Source organism: Takifugu rubripes, chromosome 15 (genome assembly GCF_901000725.2).
Source record: "Takifugu rubripes chromosome 15, fTakRub1.2, whole genome shotgun sequence".
Lineage (NCBI taxonomy): Eukaryota > Metazoa > Chordata > Actinopteri > Tetraodontiformes > Tetraodontidae > Takifugu > Takifugu rubripes.
In genome coordinates this window covers 7,027,627-7,042,347 of record NC_042299.1, presented here as the reverse complement: position 1 = coordinate 7,042,347, position 14,721 = coordinate 7,027,627, and the positions used below count along the sequence as shown (strand labels likewise).

The 14,721-nt window shown below is 46.6% G+C and overlaps 1 protein-coding gene across 1 annotated transcript in view; it reads right to left on the bottom strand.

Moving 5' to 3' along the window:
• sgcd (sarcoglycan, delta (dystrophin-associated glycoprotein)) overlaps positions 1-14,721 on the bottom strand; it is a 109,732-nt gene that overhangs the window by 59,198 nt on the left and 35,813 nt on the right. Inside the window, exon 2 of the mRNA XM_029848375.1 lies at positions 5,178-5,236. The gene's annotated coding sequence lies outside the window, so the exon portion shown is untranslated. The remainder of the gene's footprint in view (positions 1-5,177; positions 5,237-14,721) is intronic.

Here is a 14,721-nt window from a genome sequence, read left to right as displayed (position 1 = left end):
CTCTGTCTTTTGGGCTTTTAAGCACGCTCAAAGGACCTGCAGTACCTGAAAGCACCATAACATAAAATCAATTCTGACGTTATGATGTTTGGTTGAGTCACAAGGACAAAAACACCAAAGAGAGGCTGTTAACCTTCCTTACGCCAACGTGTGGCCCCGGCCCAAGTTTCCGCCACGTTCTTTGAAATGTGTGAAATAAGAAGCGGTGACTATGAAGACGAGCTGTGCGTTTCCACTCCTGAAGTGTGCGATGGGGTCTCAGATCCGAAGCAGGAGGTTCAGCGAAGGCTGCGTTTGAATGCGGATGCGGATTTAAAGGCGTGAAGGATCAAAACGTTGCTGGTGGTGGCAACGCAAACGCATTCAAACCCAAGTTTAACCTGATTCAAAGAGCAGTGACCAGCACCAGTTACCTGCAGTGACCTGCAGACGGAAGCCACCAATCAGAGGAGGAACGTTGGGAGGCAGAACATCCATCAATGTTGAGCTGAGGAAAATCAAGGTTTTAAACTCTCATTCAGAGGCCGAGCTCACACGCACGAGAGCCTGAAACCTGCTCTCAAACGCATTTCATTTGCTCCCAAAAGTCGTCTTAGTTCTTCCCCTCAGAAATCCAGGGCTGTGATCCGCGACCCCTGGATCTTCTGGCTCTGCCTCCAAATGCAGATGAAAATTCTTGTTCCGCACAGGGATCAAGAGCTCAGAGACGCCGACGCGTCCTGTTGTTCTGCTACACGTGATCCAGTTTGTCAGTTTATAAGGTAGATGAGAAGGAACCAAGAGGGGGTGCATTAGTCTGAAGATCTAAAGGTTTTTCATGGGTCCCAGCTCTGAATCTGTATGGTGGAACCACAGACGTGATTTGAAAGTTCCCCTCTCTGCCTTCCTTCCCCTTTTTCCTAAATTAATCATGACTTCCGAATTGGGCAAACCTTACGATGCTAATGTCCAAACCACATTTTGCCCTCTGGTCTTTCGAGCTAAAGCTTCACCTGATCCCTTCGGTTCAGACTCGGTCTAATCCCACATGCCATCAAAGCTTTCTCTTCAAGCACTCGACAGCAGAGCTGAGACGGTGTTCATTTAAAGCATGTAAAATGGGGGGATGGGTGAAGGGTTAGCCGCTGCCTATTAGCAGAAAGTGAACAGGCAAACGGATAAAGCAAACAGCTCTTGAGGAGCAAATGGTGAAGAGTGTAAAGAGAAAGTCTTGAGAGATGGAGGAAGGTGTGCATACCAATACTGTTCAGTTTAAAACTGAACTGAACCCTTCTTGTTCTGCCTTTGAGTTTCATTAGCAAGAAATTAGCAGCTTGTTCAGATGAACAAGACCGGATGTTTGATCTCCCATCTGTGTCCCTATAAGGAACCACCCAAAGGTCCCAAAGTCCCAAAGGTTCCTGCTACCGTGCAGTTCCAAGGAGGCTGGACCCACACCTGACAACGGTGGCTCTGATTTACATGGAAATCAACCCTACAACCTTCTAGTTGTGGGCAACAGCGCTAACCAATGTGTGTCAAACCCATTTCCATATATGGTCGAAGGATGTGAGACGTTCAGGTACCTGATTCTGTTGTACGTTTAAGAGTTTAACAGGACCATCAGAGAGCTGAACCCTCAGGTGACTCTTAATGAACTGAAATTTTAAAAAAAACAATAAAAAATAATGAACTTTAAATTAAATTATCTCTTCGATAAATTGTTCTTCAGATTTAAAGATATTCAAGTGAAACCCGACGGCTAAATATTTCAAACCCAGGTAGACGTCAACTGGAGGTTGACGGCTGTTGGGCACTGATTCTAAATGAAGGTAAAAGTCATGTTTACAGTTCTTTTGGACAGGGAATTTATTTTCATGCATTTTTGTAAAGTTTTACATCTGGTTTTTGACCATCTGAAGGACGTCACTACCACCCCAGAGACGCTTCGAGTCCTCAGACACCAGCGTTGCCCCCCCCTGAGTTCCACCAAAGAACAAAACGAACATGAAGAAAAGGTCACACTCATGTCCCCGTGTCCCGCTCCCGAGGGCTCTCGGAATCCTGTAAAAGTCATCCTCACCGTGGTTTATGGGCCTGCTATCATCAGGAGGATTTCCATTATCCTGAGACGGATCCCGACGGATCCTGTATCAGTTCTGCTGTTGGTCCCTTAAACATGGCTTAAACATCTTTGATGTGGACATCAAAGCAGAACAAAGAGGAAAAAGAAGATCACAGATGTGAAAGAGGACATGAATCAGGTTAAGGTGAGGATGCGGAGGGTCGGCCGAGATGCAGAAGGCAAAAAAAAAGGAACAGCTGGAAGTACAAGAAGAAGACACCCGTCCTAGCTCCACCTGACCGTAATAAATAGACGCGCTGGTGACGGATTTGTGATATTCTGCGTGGGGGCGGGTTCGACCCGTCTTATTTGGAAAGTCACACCGTTGTGAGTAACATCTGCAGGGGGCGTCTGACTCTGAACTGGGCGCCAGTCCAGACAGACACTTTGCGTCTTAAAGGACTAAAAAGGTGGATCCAGGAGGCCGTAAATTACCACTCTGCATAATGAGCACTTTCCTTTCCTTCCCGTACTTACAGGACAGTTGGAGATAATATTCAAACACTTTTGCTTATGTGGAATCCTTAATGCAGCACCTGCTTCCTGCACTTCAGGGTGTGTTCAAAGTCAGATAAAGGTGGTTTTTGTTTGGTGGTGTAGGAGACAAACGTGTCCATGATACCTAAGAGAGCAGAAGTCCTCAAAGCACAATGAAAAATGGATTTTTGTTGCACTTCAAATCTCTCGCCTGCCTGCAGTCTTGTAAAAATGCCTTCTGGGACCTTGTTTATTGAATGGCGATGATTAAAATCTCTCTTTGGCTTCGCAGGTATCTTCAGTCGCACCATGTTTACTTGCTTTGATCCCGACTCAGAAATGTCACTCAGGAATGAACCGTTTTAAACGTTGTTACTGCTGTGAGTCTGTCTGACGTCGGTGTGGAATCCTTTAAAGGACAATCGGATTTCGGTCCATTCTCATTCTGTCGTCCTCACTGAAAAACTTTTGTCTCCTCCCCTTTTTTGAAACTGTTTAATGCTTCCTCTCTGCCGGATCGAGTCCCGTTAACTTGAGCTTTGGCGCCGGTCCGGTCCGGGACACATTACACTCCATATCAAACGTGCTAAATGGTAATGTGAAGCTCTCGCTTCTAGTAATCATTTCAGGGAACACGTCCCAACCTGCCTTTCTCTCCCTCCAGCTTCCCTCTCAGCATTGTTGCTATTGTTAGCTCTGCTAGCAGCCTTTTCAAAGTGGCCTTCATGAGCAGCTGGATCCGTGCCGCAGCCTTTGGAGGCCTTCCAGACCATCAGGGGCCCCTCTCCAATTTGTCCTCGTCCTCCTGCCCACCTCATCCTGCATATTCTTCCTCTTCATCTCATCAGCGCCTCCCATCAGCCTGTGCTGAGCAGTGAAATCAGCGTTAGCATCATCCAGTCAGAACATAAAGGGGTGCTTCACCAGCCATAAACATAAATAAAAGCACATTCATCTGCAACAGCCTGCAGTTCAACTCATGCGGAACATTTGCTCTCATTTGGTAATGTAGAGTCTGATAATCAGAGGCCCGAGGCCAACGTGGGGCAGTCAGTAACTCAGTAACTCTCTGAGCAGGCCTCACTTTCTTTCATCTCAGACAGAAACAAATCATTCTGTGCTTGTTGTTTTCTGTTTTTTCCTTTATTTTTTATTAAAATGCACTGAAAAATGAGCCTCAGCAGCATTCTGTCAGCTTGTAGGGAAGATGAGGTTGCCTCAAAGCGCCACACTTATGCCCAAACACCAAACCAGTGAGTTTGGGGGGATCAGAGAAAACACTGATGACTTCCCAGCAGGATTTACAGAATTTATGGCATCCGTAATGTGGAAAACATTGCTAAGATTAGCGGTCTGTCTGTCCTGGAGTTCACCCACCTGACTTGTGTTCCACAAACCTGCTGTGATGGGAAGGAATCCCCCCCCCAAAATGTGGCAAAATATTACATGTTACATGTATACATGTTACTGCATTAAGTAATGGTAAATAAGCAAAGACGAACTTCAGTTTAAGTTCTGCAAAATCTCATTTGTGCTTAAAATGGTGCTAAATGCTAGCAGGTATAGAGCTGAGGCATAGCTGCCCTAGCAGAGGTGATGATAAGCAATCAAACAGCAACAGCGCTCTGAGATCCTGACACACTGATACCAGGCTGTCGGGAGGAAATGAAAGGCTTCGTGCTCTGCAGTCGTCTAAAGCCGATTCCACTACATGACAACACTTGTTATTTTTCCTGGCATATCCACAATTTTCACCTCTTGTTGATTCAATAAAGCCATTTTTCTGCATTCTTGCTGTAGGAAAACACCTGTGAAATCAGCTTAGGTGCTCGGGCGACCTGCTATTATGTGCCAGAAGACAGCTGACTGCTCTGTATTTATTGGCGTCAGCAGAACGGTGCCAGCAGAAGAAGGCGCCGGGCTCCCGTCGCGTCCCCGAGCAGATGCTGCGAGGGCCCGTGAATCCAGGCGAGAAGCTCCTGCTTTTCCGCTCTGCTTCGCTTGGATAAAACACGGCAACAGCAGTCATGGGACGGTAACACATCGGACTGCGCTCTAGAACAGCTTTGATGTTTGGCTTTGATGTCTTTGCAGCGCCTTTATTGTTTGTTACAGTTCTGCCACCTCCCACTTTGTTTAAAGGAAACTCGACTTCTGAGATCTCCGAGAGATCTCCGCTGCAGGTTTGAGTACAGATCCTCCAGCAGCCGTGCAAAAGCACCGGCTAATGTAGCCTAGCGCTCTTGATGAAACAAGATTTCTGCTCCTTCCTTCCAAACATCAAAGATATATGTGTATATCCCATAAATAACAGCTGTGCTTATTTTAGACCCTCAGAAAACTCATTAGTGCCGCCTCCACAGATTTTCAGATGTTTCAGAATTAAACAAGTCATAAACTCCAAATAGAATCATCCACAAATCAAACCGTATCATCACCCTGGCGACCAGGCTCACAGTTTGACAATAACTGATCACTTTTTATCTATATTTCCTGACGTGGACGCTTCATAGTTGAGGTAATTAAAGCGGAGAGCTCCACCTACTGGACCAGTCCGTGGCGGCGGAGCAAGCGTCCGGGTCACGGGCGTACTCACCTCAGTGTATGTGTGCTGATTCAGAGGTTCTGACAGGGTCCGGGGATTTCTTTAATCACCTGAGATGAAAGGGAGAAAGATACAGTCAGCATGTGAAGGCTGGGCAGAACTTAAGCGGATCATCTCCCCCCATGGTGGCGTTATTATTTCTCCATTCGTTCCCAATTAAGGAGTGCTGATTTGGGATCAATGCGCAGATCTAGTGCCGTCATCATATTCCATGACAGGACCGAGGGACCGGATCAGCAGAATTTGAAAAAAAAGCCTGTACGCGCGAAGCTCCGGAGGTGGTGCCGACTCTCCGAGGCCTCTTCCCAGCTAAAGCTGTTGACTCACGTTGTGCTTTCAGGGCAGGTCATTTTGGCAACGCTCGTCCCTCTCGTCCCCCGCCTCAACAGGTGTCGCCTCAGCTTATCTGCTTTTGCACTTTAAGTTCTGTTTGTTGCTTTTTTTTTGGTTATAACAATCAGAAAAATGCTCAAACTGCAGGGATACTTGGAGTTAAGAGCCAACAAAAGGACACTTGGCTGATTGTAGCTACTTATCCTCAATGGTTTTATGCATCTCTAAAGAAGTAAATGTAATTTTTGAAGGTTTTTGTCGGTTTTGCTTCCGTAATCCACCATTGGCGGCCTCAGACAGGTGAAAGCAATCCCGGCGAATGACGGCTTTGAGGATTAACATCGTGTTGTTGCGAGCTTCTTCATCTTTGTGGGAATCTGTCTGATCTTCTGCAGCTCTGCAACTCGTCACTGAAAGACGTAAAAGGTCATAGTCGCGGCACAAGATAGGAGAGGCAGCTTCTGACGGAGCTGGGGCAGAAGATTTAGGGTTCAATCACAATAAAGCAGCTCCTGATACGGAATCAATTTAAATTCGAGACATGAATGAAAAGAGCTGTGTCAGGTTCAGGACTCTCCTGAACATTTCTGCTGTCTGAATCCGCTCTATTGAGCTCCAGAACGTTGCTCCTGTTACACACGGTCGGCCAATTACAGCAGGAATGTGAATTAATGAGGAGTCAGGGCAGGTTAATGAAGGGTGGCGCTGATGTGCTGAGGGCTGAAATTAAATTTGTATTGTCAGTACAAATAAAGTCTAACCGCGGCAGTGGCTGTGGCTGACTCCATATTTCATAAGTTAGCGTCGTGCCGTATCGCCGCTGCCACTCCTCGACTCCCTTATGAGCAGTTTTGGGATGAAACTTTTAGAGGAATTTAAGTGGAACGTCTTTTGGTCAGACTGGGGCCTTGTTTGTTGCGATAAAGAAAAGCCATTTCGATGCTAAAGTGGATTCGAACGGTGTCGGCGGCCTCCAAGAAGGCTCATTTCTCCGTGTTTGGAGCTATTCTGTTGGTGCTAGATGTCAAATGTGGGCTAGGAAGCACAGAAACATCCAGATTCGGCATCCCAAGAACCGCTTGACGCATAACACATTGAAAAAAAAAACCAAAAATGAAAAAAAAAGTCTAGAAGTGCAAAACAGGCGACTGCAGGGAGGCTGTGATTGAAACTGACAGACATTTTCAAGGCAAAAACATAACAACTCTTAAGGGAACGAGGGCCTCGCGTCATAAACATCCAAAATTAGCTGCCAGATGAGCTGCTGCAAACGGCACACAGGAGCCATACATCTCACACAGGAGGAACAGCAATGGGGAAAGAGAGGAAAGAAAGAATTTCACCCTAAAAGTGTAATTCTGCCCCCCAACGCAATAGTTTTCATCTACAGAATGCCTGCGAGAAGCAGCAAATGCTAATGCTAACAGGAAACCCAGCTAAGTCTTGAAGAAAATGGAAAGCCTGAAAAACAAGTCATGGTTTTCAGCAAGCTGGCTCAACTGTACATTAAATTAGTTGTTAGTGAAGTATTAATAACCCAGGTGTAACATGGTTGTAATAACCTCGGTTGTTTCCGAGCTGCCTGGGGAAACCCTTTCAAAAACTAGTCATTTATTGTGTTCCCACCTTCTCTCCTGCTCTAATCTCATCTGGCTTTTGCCTTCAGTGCTTTAATTTCAAGCCTTCTCTGTCTGTTTGTCGCCCTAAAATCTCTCTTTTCCGCACATCTCGGTTTCTGGGTCACTCTCTCTCCTTCTCTCCATCCATCTCTCCAGCCAAGAAAGATGAAAGTGAAGTCACGTTAATGGCCGTCAGCCACTCCTGTGCGGGCGCACGCCGCCCGGCCACCGCGCCTTCCTGCTGTAATTAGTCAGGAGGTGGCGCATGGAGGGCGTGCGCGCCGGTATGGGCCGGATTCGTCTGTGTTGACAGACGCGTGATCCCAGCTTTTATTAGAGCTGGAATGCAGATCAGCAGGTTTTTGTGTTGCTCCGGTGAACCAGCATCAGGATCAGAAGCTCTAAATAATGAGGACTCCGTCCTGAAATCTAACCTCAGTGTGGCGCTCTAACTCCCCATTAAAATCGGGCACCCGGGAGACACCTCAGCGGCTTCACACCTCCAAGTAAAGATGGAAACGAACGATGTTCTCTAATTAATCCGCCGGGCACGAAAGCAGGTGGTCTGATAACATTTACCGCCTGTTAACGATTTAATGTGGCAGAACCGTGTCCTTTATTTTCACATTTGTTATCTCGAATTTGCTAGCATTTGCCGCTAACGTGCACAAGCACGTCGACACCTCTGGTTACGGGCTGCATCATTTTAGTTTCTTTGTGAACTCTATAACTCGATATTTCTTATTCCCGCGTCCACCTTTCATGGAGTAATTATAATAAATGAATTGATGAATATGAAATTGTAACGCAAAAGTTTTCACATTCAAAACTGCTTCAAACTTTTTTATAAATCTTCGCCCGCCAGGCGAGCAAGAACAGAGTGATTAGATGAATCAGACAAATAAATGTGACATGCGTGCTAGCAGCATTCTAAACAAGAAGGTTTGATAACAGATTAACCTTGAAGCTCTTCAAACTTCTCACAGCTCAGTAACTCGATGCAGGCCGGCACTCCGAGAGCTTCTAATGTGCGTCTGAATAGATGGAGGGAGGCCGAGGCAGACAGACGAGGGAGAAGGAAAGGAATGTTAAAACCGAGACATGACGAAGGACATGATGAAACGATGAGTCGCCGAGCGGAAAGATAATGAGACGAGTCTGGGAAATGAAATAATGAGGCGGGGAGCTACAAAAAGCCACGAGTGGAGTTCCTTCCACTCAGGAGATTAATAACAAAAAAGCAGCCGCGTCCGCCTCAACAATCAACGCCACACGCGCGGCATTGTGGGAAAGAGGCTGTGGAGCGTGCACGGGACTTCCTCTTCTGGTGACCTTTAAGATGTTCGGGTGTCTTCTGATCCAGGGTGGCATTTCCACTCATGTCAGGCACAAAAAGAATACCAGGAAGCTCGTGGGTTCAGACCAGAGGTCAGCACGTGGTGACGAACCACGTAGTATTACTGCAGTAATAATGCAGTAATAGTGTGGTAATAACGTAGTAATAGTGTGGTAATACTGTAGTAATAGTGTGGTAATACTGCAGTGATAGTGTGGTAATACTGCAGTAATAGTGTGGTAATAATGTAGTAATAGTGTGGTAATACTGCAGTAATAGTGTGGTGATACTGCAGTAATAGTGTGGTAATACTGCAGTAATAGTGTGGTAATACTGCAGTAATAGTGTGGGGATACTGCAGTAATAGTGTGGTAATACTGTAGTAATAGTGTGGTAATACTGCAGTGATAGTGTGGTAATACTGCAGTAATAGTGTGGTAATAATGTAGTAATAGTGTGGTAATACTGCAGTAATAGTGTGGGGATACTGCAGTAATAGTGTGGTAATACTGCAGTAATAGTGTGGGGATACTGTAGTAATAGTGTGGTAATACTGCAGTAATATATATTTTTTAAAATTCTTCTTCTGACCTACAAGGTCCTCAGAGGCCTAGCTCCATCCTACCTGGAGGAGCTAGTGATACCTTAACAGCCCAATAGACCGCTCCGCTCTCAGAATGCTGGTTTACTTGTGGTTCCCAGAACCAGCTCCCTGTCCAGGTACGGGAGGCTGACTCCATCGCTACTTTTAAGATCAGACTTAAAACCTTCCTCTTTGAAAAAGCTTATATCACTAATTCTGTAGTTCCAGTTACTATCATCGACAGACAAATTATCATACTGAGGGGGTCGTCTAATCGTTAGGTCACATCTTAGTTATGCTGCTATAGGCTGAGGCTGCCGGGGTCCAGAAACATGATCACCTGACAGGCCTCTGTCACTCCACTGGGTCATGGTTTCCTCAACCTCTCCTCTCCTCTCCTCTCCTCTCCTCTCCTCTCCTCTCCTCTCCTCTCCTCTCCTCTCCTCTCCTCTCCTCTCCTCTCCTCCCTCTCTACCCAGCTGGCCATCAGCAGGCTCTCCCTACATGAGCCTGGTCCTGCTCAAGGTTTCTTCCTGTTAAAGGGGAGATTTTCCTTGACACTGTTGCTTGCTGGGGTTAGGCCCTGGGATTCTCGAAAGCCCCTAGAGACAATTTTGATTGTAACAGACGCTATATAAATAAAGATTGATTGATTGATTGATAATACTGCACTAATAGTGCAGTAATAACAGAGTAATAGTGCAGTAATTCTGCAGTAATACTCCAGTAATAGTATGACTGATGATGGCTGTCTGCAGGCATCCGGGGGTGGTGAGAACCAACATCCTCTGGCCCGGTTCTTCTGTGTGTTTCTCTTTGTTCTTGACTCAGAAGCTTCTCCGGAGAGCTTGATGTGTTTTGTAGCGAACCAGCCGAGCTCAAAGCCGCGGAATGTTTGCCAGAATAAAAGTGTTTTTTTTGAGAAGACAAACACCTTAAAGCCATCGCCGGCGATCGAAATAACGGATATCACTGGCTCGACGACACAAAGAGAAACAGCAGCGCACTGATTTTTCACTGCCGGGTGAATTAGAGTTGGGAAAACATGGCGCCGTCTGGCGCTGCCCTCACCAGAGTGAGACGTGTCTGCCGGGTTTCAGGGTTTACTCTCCTTTGAATGCAAGTTTATTATGGGTGCCAACGTTTATCTGCCGGATTAAAAAAGTGGAAAAAAAAGCAATAAAATGAATGCCTGTGGAGCTCTGGCTGCAAGTGTGAGGGTATTAGGGCGTTATCAGGGTTTAAAAATACATCCGGGGGGGAACTCAGGGCAGCTGCAGCTGAGCGGGGGGTGAAAAATACCCAGCAAAGAAAAACTGTGAGCCAGATAAATGTTTAAAACGCTGACAGAATGTTATTTGTTGACATTTACCTTCCGAAGGCCACAAATGTTCGGAGCGTGACGGGGTAGCATTCACCACATTTCTGGCTACTGCCTTGGGGGGGGGTTAGCGGGGCTGGCTGCTGATTAAATACGCTCCACGGCCAAAGGACGGGAGCCACTGTTGCGCAGAGGTAGAGGTGCTACACATGAAAACCGAAGACGCCAAGACTTCCTGCCAACCAAGAGCCTGGAAGATGCAGAACAAATGCAGATTTCCAGGCTGTCGCTTTGGTGTTGGAGGTCGGGGAGACATGATAATCGCTCTTCATTCAGCCTAGCTTGTCTTAGCTTACCCTCTGACTATGTTTCCTTACTCTTTTAGCTGCTAGCACAAAGTGCACATGATATATTTATTATAGCAAGTTTATTTTACTAAGAAATGGAGGGCTGCCCTCATTAACTTGTCCATCTCCAATATTCAATGTTTGAATTCATTTGAAGGGCAAAGTCCGCGAGGATCTACGCGTTTAGACGCGATACTTTGGTTGAAACCTGCTCGCTAACAAACATTCAGCAGGTCAAAGTGTTGGCTGGAAATGACAAGAGAACGGTGAAGCCTCAGCCTCAGAGAGCGGAGATCCGCTTCAGTAATCAGAGATTCTGAAGAAAGAAAAAGCCAAGAAGCGGCGAGAGCATGACTGACGAAGTGTGAAAGGTTAAAAAAAAAAAGGGAAAAAGAGAAGCGAGCTGAAACTGGTGGGAAAAACACAGTCGACGACGAGTGTAAACACTGGAGACAAGCTGAGGTGGCAGAAGAAGAGATGATGGAGGAGCGGAGGAAGAAAGAGCACAAGTGACAGACGGAGAAAGCACAACAGACACCCAGCCTGTGCTGCAGGGGCTTCTGGGTAGGGAACATCAATAATGTCTACCTTTCACCTCTGTTTCTTTTTCTTCTCCATCCTTCATCTCTGGGATGTTTTTTTAGATGGGGGCAGAGAGGATTTTATCATCCTGTTCCTCGAGGGACTTATTCCAGTTTAGAATCATTGATACTGATTACCTCAGGCTCTGTCATATTGATTTTTGAGATTTATTGTTGGCCGACTGTGTAGCAGAGGTCCCCGGCCCCCGTGTCCCCGAGTTGGCAGTCATTTGTTAAACACTCTCCCCTCCTGACAGGGGACATACTAAACTGTGTGTGTACACACACACACACACACACACACACACCCCAAGAGTCTCTCTATGAGCTAGGACTAGCTAATGCCTGCTGCTACTGTTTGATATCTTCCACAGCTACAGTAACTTATGGCTCATTAGTCGGTCACAGCTAGCTAATATCCGGCACGGATAAATGACTTCTGCAACAGTTTGCTAATGTCTGCCACTGTTAGCTTAATGCACCTCAACCCGATATAGCTATAGCTGACATCTCCCACTTAAGCCGTTTATGTATTAGAACCTTTGAACTTGAAGAGTTCTCGGTGAAATGCATTGTGGGATACGTAGCTGTCTCTGAAAAGATGTGTGGAGCAAGTACACATCCGAGCACACAGAGCGCACTTGCTAGTTTTCATACTTACTTAGAACTGGAAAAGTATTTGTGGGGCAACTGGTGACAAGCTGGTTCACGAGCATGTGGGGAGGCAAGTTCCCATACTGAGAAAGTCAACGCCTGCCAGCGTGCACAAAACACTTCCTGTTTTCAGCCAGTGAAGGTCTGGATGGTGAGTGGGCAGTGACGAAAAGTCGCTGCTTTTCCTCCCAACTGACCATTTCATTAAAGTGGTTGAGGTCAGTGTTCACACCTGGCTATTGTGACAATCGTACAGAAAATTACCCCCCCATCCTCCTGAGAACACTTGAGTTATAGAAAAGGTGTCCAGTGGTTTGAAACATCCTGAAGCAGAACATTTCTAATGGCTTCTGCAGACTGGAAGAAGTTAATTAAGTCAATCAGAAGTCACTGACGTGTCCCGAGTTTCATTAACATGAGGACAGAACAGGAAATGGGAGCGAGCGTCACCTGATCCCGACGACGGCGTCCTGCTGTCAGCAGCTGAGTAGAGTTTGAGGCATCACGTCAAAACCCGGTAATGAGGAAGAGGGAAATGTCGAGGAAACCCGAAGGATCAAGACAAAACGATGTTTTGCTTTGATCACCGCACAATCAATAACACAGAACGGCGGCTCTTTGAGAGGCCACGTTCCCGCGGCAACACTCTCGCCGGCACGATGAAGCTGTTTACTTTCAGATGCCGTCAAAAGGCGCAGCTTCACAAACACCCCCCCCCCAAGCCAACGAGCTGCGCTCTGATTGGCTGCTTCATGTGTTTGAGGCGTGTTACGGCTAATCTGAGCGGTTTAAATGGCGTCTTGTGTCCTCTGGTCTCACAGCTCTGGCGCCGTTGGCCCGAGGGTCCGGTCGCTGGTCTGCGGATCCAAACACAACAGGCATTTTCTCCTCGTATCCCTTTTTCAGTCTTAGTCCCAATAACAGATCAGGAAATTGTCTGCACCATCAAATGAGGACGTAATACATAATTTGATTCCTGAAGCTCATGATATAAAATGAATTCAATCAATATAAAGAGTCAAACATTCCCACCAGATGAAGATATTGTCAATTTTTCAGAGGAAATGCAGAATCCAAGGACAGCAATTATTAATGTGCGACGCTGAATACAAGATGAGACTAAGGCCATTCTCCTTCCTCCGTCGGCTCCTTTGTTTTGACGTTTCGCATCAGTTTGGATGCAAAAATGGACCTTAAATGCGGTTACGCCAGGAATACCTGTGATCTAGAAGAACTCCAGCAGCATGTTTTTCCTTTCCCTTCTCCTAAGCCGGCTACAATTACGCTTCTATGAAAAGACATAAATCACAGGTTTTCCTCCTGTGAGGCTACAAAACAGTAGAGGACTGGACAGGAAGTGACTGTGGAGACGGCGCACCGCCCGAGAGCAGCTTCACCGCAGCTGTAATTACATGGCTGTCGCCGTTATGAACGAGAGCGGAGGAATCGCACGTGAAAGAACTCTTCAACCTGATGGATCCCGACGGTCGGAGCTCCTCGCCGCTGCAAAAAGCCGCTCAGTCGCGTGTCGAATGCATCCGGCGGCACATTATCGTCCCATAAAACCATTTATTCCGGTTCAATTCGGATCGATTTTGCGCGGAAACAGGTGAGAATCTTCGCCTTCATCTTTGAACTTCCGCTCGTCCGCTCTCATTCTTAGCCATGCCGATCTCGCCTTCGGGGGAATCATCCCTGAAACCTCCCATTAGCCCCTCCTGGGGGCAGAGGCAGGTAAAGAGGTAGAGTCCCGCAAAGCTGCGGCCCTAATGGGTCAGAAAACAAATAAAAGCCGCGAGGTGAGAGGGGGCGGAAAGGATGAATCCCATCCGAGGGCCCATTTTTATCTCCTTCTGCATCTTTGTGTGTGTGTGGGGGTGTGTGTGCAGCAGTTAATGAAGCCCACTGAGCTGACGCCACGGCCGACACACCGCTCTCCAACAGTCACTTTTACAGCCGCGGTGAATCTCACGTCAAGCTGACGTTGAATGTGAAGGCGTTTGAAGGCATGTGTGTGTTCCCTCGAGGCGCCTTGATTTATATGCCTGGTTCATGGGTTTAGTGTGTGTGTGTGTGTGTGTGTGTTTCAAACCAAAACAGAGATGCACCGCATGAGGTATAACAACCCTAAAATTGGCCGACACTACAGTCAGACAGCGAGAACAACACCAGTATGAGAACTGGTATCAAACTAGGTGGAATTCTTCACATTTTCAGGAGTTTCTCCCATTGAAGAGATTTCCCCAACACAGCTGCAGGAGCTCGGAAAACATCAATATTATTAGGAGCCATCTAATAAAACCACCACGAAAACTGTGCTATGACGAGCAGAATCAATCAATCAATCAATCAATCAATCAATCAATCAATCAATCAATCAATCAATCAATCAATCAATCAATCAATCAATCAATCAATCAATCAATCAATCTTTATTTATAGAGCGTCTTTTACGATCAAAATTGTCTCTAGGCGCTTTCCAGAATCCCAGGGCCTGACCCCCAACAAGCAACAGTGGCAAGGAAAAACTCCCCTTTAACAGGAAGAAACCTTGAGCAGGACCAGGCTCATGTAGGGGGACCCTCCTGCTGATGGCCGGCTGGGTAAAGAGAGAGGAGAAGGGGGAGGACAGGTAGAGGATAGGATAGGTAGGAGAGGAGAGGAGAGGAGAGGAGAGGAGAGGAGAGGAGAGGAGAGGAGAGGAGAGGAGAGTTGTAATTTTCTAAGTGGACTAATGTGGATTCGTCCTGTACGTCCCATG